General features: G+C 44.4%; 1 pseudogene; it reads left to right on the top strand.

Annotated features, from left to right (window-relative positions):
* Nucleotides 1-2,687: 2,687 nt before the first annotated feature.
* Nucleotides 2,688-12,613, top strand: LOC125525618 (annotated as a pseudogene).
* The last annotated feature ends 395 nt before the right edge of the window (nt 12,614-13,008 follow it).

Below are 13,008 nucleotides of genomic sequence, written 5' to 3'. Positions count from 1 at the left end.
GCGTAAGCTCCGGCCTATATATACGTAGTGGGGTAGTTTTCCTTTTTCACTCCATCAAAACAATCCTTTAAAATTGTGTACTACGTGCCAGGTCGCTGTTTTTTAGTTGTTGATTGCTTTTTGAGATAGCTACCCGCTTGTTCCAAGTGGTGTTACGGTGTGCCAGGTCGCACTTTGTATCGTTCAAGTTTGGTACAAGTCCCTCCATTAAATGAACAACCACCCCTCCTAAAAATTGTGAACAAGCCCACGGCTAAAATTATTGGAAATGTGGGTTGCCCCATGCATTATTATTTATATTTTCTACTCCCTCCATTCCTAAATATAAGTCTTTTTTATTAGCCACACCTAAGACAAGAATTTTTTATTAGCAGTGAACCCCACATGTCATAGACACAAAAAGTGTGGCAAGATTCCCTTAGGCAAGCCAAAGTGTGTCTAACAATTTAAGCAACTCAAGTTAGGCAAGTGTGGGAAAATAATGTGGCAACATAAGACAAATGTAGTCACAATCCAAACAGCCCTAATTTTTTGTGACATGCATGAAAATTTGGTTAGTTGAATTTATAGTAAAAATTTGGCAAGGTGCATCAAATCAACACATGCAAGTATCAAAAGGGAAGTCACGGCATGCATGCATGCGTTGTACTCCCTCCATTTCCAAATATAAGTCTTTTTAGAGATTGCAACAGGTGACTACAAACGAAGCAAAATATGTCTACATACATCCGTATGTATTAGTCCATTTGAAATGTGTAAAAAGACTTATATCGAGTGTAGTGCTTTGATGTGTCGCGTCAACTCGTACAACACCGAGAAGTTTGATTACTACAACGTCCTCTCCCTCGCGGACTGAGCTCCGGTGCCTTAACTGCACCTGCCTTTGGCTGCATGACAGGTGGGCCAACCACCTGTTGGGCCCACCTGTCATAGACGCAAAGGCAGGAGCAGTAAGTCAATGAAGCTGCGTCCCTCCCTCGCGCATGAGCGTGGTGGCTGGCAGGACTAGTAGGAGCTTTCGCTACACGCTTCTTGACGGCGGCGAACTTGCGGATGGAATTGAAAATCATTTCGTCCATGCGAGAAGCGAAGCCGGCGTCGGTGAGGGCTACGTCGACGGTCGCCAGCACCGTCTGGAAATGCTGCGCGGTGCGGGGCCGCAGGTCGGCGCCTTGGATGATTTGGCACAGCCGATTGCCGCTCGCGACCATTGCCTCCATAGGTGCTTCTGGCTCCTGGTCACTTGGTTTTGGATTGGAGTGAGCAGTGTTGCGCAGAGACTAAGGAGTAGATGGATTGGAGTGGTGGGGCGCCTTTATATGAGAATCCAAACTCTGTTGCATTCACATCGTGCTGGCTCTATTCTGCTTCTCCAATTAATTCCCTCTGCATGTAGAGTAATTTGAGGATGCATCATTGACCGTTCAACGTCTCGGGAACCGCTACCCTCTCCCTCCTTGGCATTCAGGCACCTATGGAGGCGAGGCGACTGCCGCTCGCGTCTATCTCGTGTCAGGAGACGTTCCCGTCGACGACGAGGTGCCTATCATGACTTCGTAAATTTCAAGATGATAGTACTAGTATACCCAATATTGTGCACCGCGACCAAGGCCGAGATGAAAACGAGAGAACTATGTATTTATTTACGGTATAGATTCACCCATTTTGCTCCATATGTACTCCGTCTTGGTGCAGTCTAGTCACTTGTTGAAATCTCTAGAATGGCAAATACTCCTTTCTGGTTACAGGGCTATACTAGCAAGTAGTAGTACAATAGTGGGCTCACATAGCAATTTTGTCTCATGCAAGAGCATAGCTATATGCGTGCTCCCAGGTTTGCAACTGCCACATTCGGGTTGCACTTGGCTGTTCGCCTCTTCGAGAAGACGAACAATGATGTTACTACTACTGCTTCTACAGTATCGAATCCACTGCTGCATGTTCGAATCCACTACTGCATGTCCATCCACCATGAGCGGGAGGGATAAGCAAAAGCCTGTCCTCGTCTACGAGCCACCACGCGCATGGGCGAGGGAGAAGGCATGTACTAGTAATAAAATCAAGCTTCTCCTTGTTGTATGAGTTGACGCGACACATCATAGCACTGCCCCACATGGTTGCCTCTAAACTTGGCTGAAAGACCCGCAGTGTACAATACTCCATTTGCTGCAACCTCTAACATTTACCCCACCACAAATTAAAATATATATTCCTGTCTTGACCAAATGAGCGTGCAAACTAGAATCACCAGGATGACAGGTAGGGCCAGAAGATTATTTTAACCAAAAACTATAGCATGGAGCCAACCCCAACGATTTTAGGGCATGTTTGGTTCCAATAAGTCACCTGACTTATAAGTCAGGTGACTTAAAACTAGTGACTTATAAGTCACGCCTGTTCGATTGTCATCTGACTTATAAGTCCCCTGACCACACCTTCTCACCTTGTTTTTTTATGTAAAGGTGATGGGACCCACGGAAAAGGGGGTGACTTATATGTTGGGTCTATTTGGCAAAATAAGTCACTTTTTTCACTTTTCGACTTATAAGTTGGTGACTTATTTGGAACCAAACAAGCCTTTAAGCTTACAGGCACGGTACACGCTATCCTAGACTACTCTACACATGAAACTGCCACACGAGCGTCCGGGCTGCGCTTGGCTCTTCGCCTCTTTGGGAAGTCGAACAATGGCCCTGTTTGGATACTCTAACTCAGTTAGAGGTTAGAGTTAGATTCTAACCCAGAACTAACCCTGAACTAACTCTAACCAAAAAGGTGTTTGGATAGCAGGGTTAGATGGAGCGCGGATACAGCGAGGCGCCTTCACGGGCGGTGCGAGAGGGAGGGAGGGAGAGGACAAGAAGCTTCGAGGAAGTGAGGAGGGATCTGCCTCGGGAAGAGCGAGAGAAAAAGGTGTTTTTAGTGGTCCTGAGAAGAACTAACCCAAATAAGCACCTCTTGGGTGGGTCAGATTTTTTGGATGAGTTAGATGCACCTAACCCAAACTAACCCTCCTGTTTGGATATTTTTGGATTAGTTGAGTCCAAACTAACCCAAACTAACTCTAACCCATGGATTCAAACAGGGCCAATGATGGAGTACTACTGTAGTGGAGGAGTACTATAGTATGCTTCTGGCCATCTGACACCGATTGAACTGCTACATGTCCACCGCGTACCGGGGGGGGGGGGGGGGGGGGGGAGAGCGTGTAGCGAACGAAGGCTTCTCATTGTCCTGCCAGCCACCACGCTCATGGGCGAGGGAGGGACGCAGCTTCATTCACTTACTGCTCCTGCCTTTGCGTCCATGACAGGTGGGCCCAACAGGTCGGTGGCCCACCTGTCATGCAGCCAAAGACAGCTGCGGTTAAGGCGAGAGAGCGTTGTAGTAATCAAACTTCTCGGTCTTGTATGAGTTGACGCAACACATCAAAGCACTGCACTCGATATATTTCAATAATTTGCGTTTACCGATGCATTAATTACAACACATGCATGCATGTCGTGACTCTCCTTTTGATACTTGCATGTGTTGATTTAATGCACCTTGAAGTAGTATGAATATGTGACGGTAAAACTTTGTAATGCCCCGGCCCTAATAAAGCGAGAGATAGTTGTGCACGAGGAGGGCGAGATCATGCAGACGGAATGGGACCCTAAGATGGAGCTCTCTATGGTCTCGATGGACATCACCTTGCTCCACTACCCCTTGTGCCTCCGCCCCTTGAAGCCTCCGGTGTATGAGGTTTGAATACTCCTCGTCCGTTTGGTTGATCGAGCAAGGTGCAGGTTTCATGATTGATGTGTTGTTTGATTGATTTGTGCAGTGCAAAGGAGGGCGCCTGGCTTGCACGGACTACCGCGTCGAGCGCCCCAGGAACCACCGGCAGTGCCAGAAGTGCGAGCGCAACGGTGGCTTCGACGTGCGGAACATGGCGGTGAACGCCGTCCTCTCCTCGGTGAGGTTGGAGAGCCCGCACGAAGGTTGTGGGCTCTACGTCACTTACCACAAGCTCGCCGATCACTAGAGCATGTGCCCGCTCACGCCCTGCAAATGCCCCGTGCCCGTCTGCGGCTATGAAGGCCCGCCGCCGGTGCTTTCCCACCACATCAGCACCGTGCATCCCATGCCCGTGCACAGGATCCAGTACGACAAGGCACTCCAGCTGCAAGTGTCATTGTCGGAGCCATGACTCTTGCTATTCGTGGAGGAGGACGGCCACGCGTTTTTCTTGGTCGGCGGCATGCTCGACATCGGCCCCCCTATCGCCATGTCGGTCGTCTGCATCAGAGTGGGGGCCTCCCCACTGCCGCACTACATGGCCAAGCTGTGGGCGAACGCACTACAAGAAATATGTCAACTAGTGACCTTCTGTCAGTGACCCTGGAAGAATTGGTCATAAAGGTCAAAAGCTGTTCGGGGGGCTCCAAACCCTAAACCATTGCGACCATTTTGGTCAGAAAGGTCGTAATTTCCTTACACGAAATGGTCATAAAGCAGACAACACTAGTCCGCTGCCTTATTTCTAGTTGTTAACGACCAATATAGATGGTCATAGCCTTGTAAATTGTGGTGGGTTGCGATGACTAGGCGCCATCTCATCAGTTTTGCCTATGTGTCATGTCCATGTGTCAATTTTTGCCCTAGGTTGTGAAGCAACCTATATTTCTATTATTCCAAAAATTCCCAAAAAATTCTCATAAATTGTTTGGATCATATCTTCATCAAATATGTCGAAAACCTCCTTGCCTAGTTAAAAAATAATTCAACACTATTCATTTTCCTATTCTGTTCAGAGCAGCACTTTGTGAAGGAAGTACCACTTTGGCATGTCAAAATAGTATCCATTTTCTACAGTGCTTTCCTATGCCCAAATAACCATCCTCCACCAAATGCCAGCTCAATCCATTCATTATTTTGAGCCCAGCTTCAACATTCGTATTTACGTCCAATGTGGTACTTTGCAAAGCAAGTACCAACTAGGCTCCTCCTTTTGAGCTGAAAATTTCTGAAGACGGTCTTCTTAGTAACTGATCATCCTCAGCCAAAGCTCACGCCCATTAGCCATTTACATTTCCCGTACCGCTAATCAAACACTTGGCTGCTAATTCATGTTTGAGCATCGACCAGTCTCCTCGTGAGAATCTTATGCTGTAATTTTCTTCCTAGCACCTACCTAGGGAGTGCCCAACCCACTAGACATGCCTAGGCCGCCCAGAACACATGGCAATGCCACGTTCATGCGGTGACCATGTGGCGGGCATGCGAGTTTACGCGCTCTAGAGTTGGGGCCCTTGGCCACCGCCCAAACCTCGACGTATCGCCACCAAACCATGTATTTATGACTAAATAGGTACTTATGTAACTAGAAATGATTTTGTGAAAAAATAAATAGCAAACTATGAGGCAGCTGCAGTTCAAATTTGACCCGCTTCCAGCTAAATCAGCGGAAATTTGTCTTTTTCACGAGTGGTGGATCAAAACTTTTTACACCCAAACATTTGGTCAATTGTGCATTAAATATGGCCTAGTATTTTATAAAAATGATTTGGTCCAATTTTGCAACAATTATTTGGGAGGTCCTTCACAAAAAAACCTCCTTTTGGGCACTCGAAAAATGGAAAATTGTTTTTTCGTCCAAAGAAAATGAAAACTTCCTTAGGCAACATTTTTTACCATTCCAATATGCACCCCTGTGCACAATATGAGATAATTTGAACAAACTATGCCATGAATGTGGCCATAATATTGATCATTTGGCTTGAAAGCCATTGATCTCCATACGTGATAGCTTGTTTCTGAGAACACTTTTTAAAAATAATTGCCGTATTACAAGTTTGTTATTTTTCCTAGGAACTTGGCCACATATAATGACACAATGTGAAGGTTTCCCAATTTTTTGATTTTTTTTGAATTTTTTATGCCCGTTTCAAAATGAGGTCAAAACGGCGGGAATGACCGTTCCTAACTAGTGGTTGAATCTTGGAATTTTTTTGGTGTTTCTCTGATTAAATAGATACTTATGTACCTAGAAATGATTTTTGGAAAAAAAAAATATCAAATTTGACCCGTTTCCAGCTGAACCAGCGGAAATTTGTCTTTTTCACGAGAGGTGGATCAAAACTTTTTACACCCAACCATTTGGTCAATTGTGCATTAAATATGGCCTAGTATTTTATAAAAATTATTTCGTCCAATTTTGCAATAATTATTTGGGAGGTCCTTCACAAAAAACCTCCTTTTGGGCACTCAAAAAACGGAAAATTGTTTTTTCATCCAAAGAAAGTGAAAACTTCCTTAGGCAACATTGTTTGCCATGCCAATATGCACCCTTGTGCACAATATGAGATCATTTGAACAAACTATGCCATGAATGTGGCCATAAGATTGATCATTCGGCTTGAAAGCCATTGACCTGCACACGTGATAGCTCGTTTCTGAGAACACTTATTTAAAATAATTGCCTTATTAAAAGTTTATTATTTTTCCTAGGAACTTGGCCACATATAATGACACAATGCGAAGGTTTCCCAATTTTTTGATTTTTTTGAATTTTTTATGCCCGTTTCAAAATGCGGTCAAAACGGCGGGAATGGCCATTCCTAGCTAGTGGTTGAATCTTCGAATTTTTTTGATGTTTCTCTGATTAAATAGATACTTATGCACCTAGAAATTATTTTTGGAAAAATAAAGAGCAAACTACAAGGCAGCTACAATTCAAATTTGACCCGCTTCCACCTGAATCGGCGGAAATTTGTCTTTTTCACGAGAGGTGGATCAAAACTTTTTACACCCAACCATTTGGTCAATTGTGCATTAAATATGGCCTAGTATTTTAGAAAAATGATTTGGTCCAATTTTGCAACAAATATATTATAGGTCCTTCACAAAAAAACTTATTTTGGGCACTCGAAAAATGGAAAATTGATTTTTCGTGCAAAGGAAATAAAAACTCCCTTTGTCAATATTGTTTGCAAATCTATGATGTAAACTTGTGCAAAATATGATATCATTTGAAAAAATATTTGAAAGGACTTTCACAAAAATACTCATTTTGAGCACTGAAAAATGGAATGAAATTTTTTATCTTAAATCGATCATGACCAATTTATATGGTCATAAGGTCATCAAATGGTTTGTTGCGTTCTGATTGGACCATGAGCATATCACGCGGATCACGCATCAACCACCGTTGGATGCTTCCGGATCCAACGGCCCAAACCCACCCGAGCCGAAACCCTAGGTCTGTCCTCATGGACATTTTCCACCCCCCCGCCCACCTCCATTCTTTCTTTCTCTCCCTCCCCCCTTAGATCATCTCCCCTCTCCCCCGTGTAGTGAACCCTAGCCCCTCTCTCCCCCGCACACCACCTCCTCCCGTGCAGATCGCAGCCGCCACCTCCTCATTTCTAGATCGCCACCTCCACCTCCCCGCTGTCCATGGCCTCCCCCACGCCCTTCTCCCCCGAGAGCCCTCTCTCTCTCCCTCCCGCGACTCCTCTGCTCCACTCGATTCCGGCAAGTTAAGGCGCACGCTTCCCCACTGACGACCTCGATGCCCATCTCCCCCACAGGCGCCGCCCCCACCAACCTTCTCTCTCTCTCTCTCTCTTCCCTTGGCTAGCGCACGCTTCTGCAGGCAGATCCGCGACGCGCCAACTCCGCCCCGTCGGCGGCGGCGGGAGCTTGTCAACGGCCGTGGTCCAGAAGCACAGCTTCGCCTGGCCGTGACGGATATGCGCAAGGGCCGCGCTGGGCAAGGAGCCCCCATGCTCGGCCGCCACTTGGTTCGCTCCTCTTCTTTCGGTCGCCGGGAGAGGACCTCGTGACGGCGATGCTACCGAATCCGCGATGGAAGTGCTCAAGGTCACGCGCAGCGACAGGAGGCCGAAATGTTTTGGTGAGTTTCCTTTGCTGTCTCCATTGCGTAATTACAGGTCTTGCACACCAAATACTTGTTTCGTGCTGACAAATGATCCTGGCCGCGAATGATCCTTTTGCTATGGCATTCTTGTGCAACATCTTCTGGCAGATTGTATTGCCAAGGATTCAGGATGCTGTGGAGTACTACTTTATAGTACTAGCATAGAAGTGACAGAATTTCAGAGTTTCAGAGCAAGGAACAGCCGACAGGGTCGGTACTAGTGTAGAGTTTAGTACTTTGTATTTTTAACTGAACAGATTGTAGACTACACTCTCTAGTTTTTGCTGAACAGAGTTAAAAGACTATACAATGTGGTTTGTGCTGAATAGAGTTCTATACTGCATTCTATATCTTGTGATGAACAGAGTGTTTCTAGAAGCAAAAGATTCGATCGGTTGGTAGCTTCATGTGCTAATGTGTGACCAACACGTGACTTGTTTGTAGCGTCTGTTGACAAAAATGTCAATCATAGTAACTGACAGTGTGCCTTGACATGTTTATATGTTATCATGCTTAGGAATCAACTACTCTGTATATTTTTTGCATCTCTGTCACATCCAATCGTGATTCAGGATGTACTAATTCTTGTATGCTATCCTATTCCAACCAGCATAGAAGTGAAGTGTGTAGGATTGGTATTATGCCCCTGTGTTATTTGTATTCTTCCCAGGTTACACGCAGTCAGTCTTCCAAGGTCTGTCGTGCGTCCTGCTAGTGTTCACAGCCTTCCAAGTTCATGAGGGTCGTGTTTGTTTGTTCATGTGATGATTCTTCTACACATTTCATAGTTTCTTCTACATAGGCGCTACATTTTGGGTAAATCCTGTGCAGATTATGAAGTAACTTGGGTGCCTCGGTAACCATCTTCTTCATTCTTTTGCAGTTGTGGAGACCACGGATGGGACTATCACAGTTGCTTCTGCGTTTCACGGGCATCAGGAAGGTACTAATTACCATTTCCTCTCTCTAGTTCTTACTCACCACACTACAAGGCAAGGCATATCTGACCATCGCAGGGCCCTTTGCTACATTTGTTGTTCTATGTAATTGGAGAGCTGCTCAAAAGGCTTTCTTCCATATGCTTATGTGTTGCTTTATTTAACAGCGATACATTACAGGGATCACAAGTTCTTGTTGAAAGTGGTAGAAGAGGGAGTTGGCTGTGGCCATGGAGGCATGTTTGGCTCCGACGCCATGGATGCCGCTGCGCTCTCTAATCGTCCTCCTCCCTGACCCCTAAGCACATCGGGCCACTGTGCTTCTTCTAGTTTCACATGTAGGCTTTTCAAAGGATTTTGGATGCTGATAACATCAACTTAGTTCCTTGAATGTGATATATAGATTCTTCCCTTGTTTTAACTGATTGCCAGAAACTGTACATTCCTGGTTGACAGTCATGAACTTTTATTGTTGGTAATCTAAAATATTCTGCATATTTAGTGTCCAAATACAGTCCAAAGATAAATCTTAGCTGTAAATATTCTGCATATATAGTGTTCAGTTTGATCTATAAGATCCGAGTTTATTGTACTATTAATGGTGATAAGATTGCCGCTAGTATATTCTGTACATTTCTTGTTTGGGTCTAGGCTAGAAAATAATGTCAGTTCTGCTCCAGCAAAACTTACCAGTTTCTTCCTTTCCCTACTTTAAACCATCTGAAAAGGCTAGCATGATTATTGAAGCCCGTGAGCTTTTGCCCATCCGTCTTCGAGCTTTTATTTCTGGGGTTTACTTCATCAGAACTTCGCGATTAGTTACCAGCAATGTCCCTTTACCGAAGCCCTATCATTGTAGTAGGGTTTCCTGTGGGGCAGTCGGCACATGCATGATGCTGCATTCCTGCCAATCATGTTTACTTAGATGTTTGCCTTCATACTTTTGTATTATTTTGTAATGTATTGTTTTGTATTGTCTGCATTCGAGTGTCGGTCATCCTGCACAGCAAGGAGTTGGACCAAGGGGGCAAGCAGCGCTGCTGGTTCCTTGAGACATGTGCAACACATTTAACTTGTAGTACTCCAGTAATCCAGTAATTTTGCTTAGAGTATTTAACAAGGTTGAACTGTACATGTGTGGAGTAATTTTGCTTGGAGTATTTAACAAGATTCACCAAGATTTAACTTACTTTTCCAGTTAATTAAATGGACATCTTGGATTAGTTAGAAAATCATGAATTATTTGCAGAAATCCATAGAAGTATTGTACTCCAGTGTGCATTACTTACATAAACTTGCGTGCAAGCTTATTTTCTGACTTGTACATTCTGAAACTGAAAAAGCTTAGTTAACTTATGTTAAGTTTCAGTAATATTTAGTGGAGTATTTACTGTAAATTTTGCACATCACAATAATTTCACTTGCTGTTAACTGCTATAGCATTAGGGGTAGTTTTACTAGAGTACTGCTTGAACAGGGTGAATGGAGGGTGAGGAAGTTTTACTGCACAGTAGGATTGCACAGGGAGTAGTTAGGAATAGTAGATGTTGATGATCATAGTCAGGAGTAGTTTTGCGTTTGGTGATCATCCAAAAATGTGATGTACTATTGTACTTTGAGTGAAAATGGAATGGTGCGATCCTGCACAACATACTTTGAGTGAATGTTGAGTACGGTATGCACTTGTGTAGTAGATGTTGAGTACTGTATGCACTTGTGTAGTAGATATTTTGTTTATAGATTCAGTTTATAGTGATACGCTTGTGCAGTATAGTCTTTGCCTTTTGTTTATACAGTTAAATGTTGTTTATATATCTAGCTTGTGCTGATAAACTTGCACGGTCTCTACCTGTTTATACTGTTAAATTTTGTTCTATAACTTAAGCTTTTACTGATAAAATTGCACAGAGCACAGTACAGTCCCTGCCTTCTGTTATACTCATAATTGTTGTTTAGTTCTAATTCATTTTCCATTGTACAATTGTATAGATGCAGTCCCACTCACAAGGGAGGCACACATGTAGCATGGCCTCTGCCACGGTGGCTAGATGTTGTACAGCAGTATAGGTGTGTGTCCCGATTTACATGCTCACCGTTGTACATGTTCCTTTCTGTTTGGAGTCTATGATGTAAGTGATACTGAGATGCTCATGGAGGAGGTCGTTGTTTATGTGTCGTTGGTCCTGGGAATTGCATGCATTGTCTATTTTTAGCGTTGTTGTGTATGTGAAAGATTCCATGTTCACTACATGCTAAATCTTTAACTCCTAGATATTACATGTTCACCGAATGTTTACTTCATCATGTGCCAACTTAAATGCTCAACTAGGGCGAATAGTGAATAGTGGATGCTCTATTGATCTTGCTGTAGTAGTAGTTGTTGATCTGGTATGCTGTAGTTGCTGTTGATTTGGAGTAGTTAATGTTGCCGATACTATATGTTGTACTGTTGTTGTATTGATCCACGCTCTTTCGAGCCTATCCCTGTTTCACGCAGGAGAGGCATCGAGCAAATATGACAAGTCCAAGTCTGAGGTGAGCGACAAGGATGACGACAACGAGGTGAGACCATCCTGATCCACCCGCCCACTTCCTCCCCGTGTATTCCCTAACCGCTCAGCATGTTGATTTTCTCTAAACATATGAAAACTTGTTGTGTGCAGGGTGACTAGTGATGCGGCACACCAAGCAACAGTGGGGGGAGGGGGTCTCTAGAATGTCGTTGTTGTCGCTTATTGTTGAAGTCACCAATTTATGATGGATGGTCGTTGTTAGTTTAGCTCCTTGGTAGTCCCTCTTTCAAGCAGCTGCAGCTGGTAGAAATGGTAGCTACCGTGTCCCATGTAGTTCATGTTCTCAGACTGCCCTTTGTTGCTTCATTTTGATGTTAATTTAGACTCTGTTGAATGTACCTACTTTGTGCTCGTGGCTGTTTCAAAAGTCCTTTCATGTTGAAAGAAATAAAATGATCTCGCTACTTGTTCGAATTTCCTCTCTGTTTCACTGTCGCTGGAATAAGCTTGTGTCCTGCGAGCAAGTTCCTGAAAGTTTGATATGGAGGCTCAAAAACGAAATGGACTATGAAATGGCTGAGGCGCAAAAACGAAATGGACTATAGAAGGCCCAAAACCGAAATGGACTATAGAAGTCCATGTCCTAGAAGAAAAAGAAGATGAATTCTTGGGCTTGGCCCATGTAGCTCACATAAATTGACAGGAAAATAATAATAAATGGGCTTGGCCCACAAGGAAGACTGAACTGGCCTGGGCTGAATCTTGTCGGTGACCTTTTTAATTGGTCGCAATTTTGCCATGTCAGATTGCCACGTCGGATCTGACGTGACCTGGGCAGACAGCCAGTGACCAAAACAAAAGGTCATGGGTTCAACGACCTTCTGTTTTGGTCATAAATGTCTACGACCTTCTCACAGAGAAGGTCATTAATTTCAGTTTACGACTGCCAACTTTTGACCTTCTATTTTTGGTCACAAAAAGGTCACAAATGAAAAACAATGACCTTTCAGTGACCAATAGTCAAGGTCACAAGTTGACATATTTCTTGTAGTGACGGCCCGCCGGGGGAGCCCAAAGGGAGGACCGACGCCGTCAAGGTGGAAATGGAGGTGACAAGCAGCGGGGATCCCAGCGACGTCGCCGTTCAGGAGCTGACCTTCTTCACAGTTCCGCCCAAGCTGCTGGCCGGGGCTAAGCTGGTGTCCCTCCACATTGAGATTGACAAGCTCACGTCCTAAATGATTCTACAGTGCCTTCTGCTTATCTTAGTAATATGCTAATATGGGGGTTAGCTCGGTCTACTTTAGCTTAAGAGATGGTGGGCTTTGGTGGCGATGCAGCAATTACCTCAACATCAGATCAGAAGTGAAAGTAATTTCGAACAGTCGAATGGATATTTTGCGTCTGTTGGATATAAAGATCATTTGGGTAAGAAGTAACAGCTTATATGCTTTTTTTGAAACGGAACAGAATTTTTGTTGACATGCACTAATATTTTCGAAATGGACATCGGGCTGTAGCTAGAAGGGCGGTTGGGACGCAGCATCAGCCCATACCACGGTGACCCCCAATTGGGACACACCGACTCTGGATTTTATCCCTCGCCGATGTCAACCGCGTCTACGTAGAACAT

Source organism: Triticum urartu, chromosome 7 (assembly GCF_003073215.2).
Source record: "Triticum urartu cultivar G1812 chromosome 7, Tu2.1, whole genome shotgun sequence".
Lineage (NCBI taxonomy): Eukaryota > Viridiplantae > Streptophyta > Magnoliopsida > Poales > Poaceae > Triticum > Triticum urartu.
This window is presented reverse-complemented; position numbering and strand designations above follow the sequence as displayed.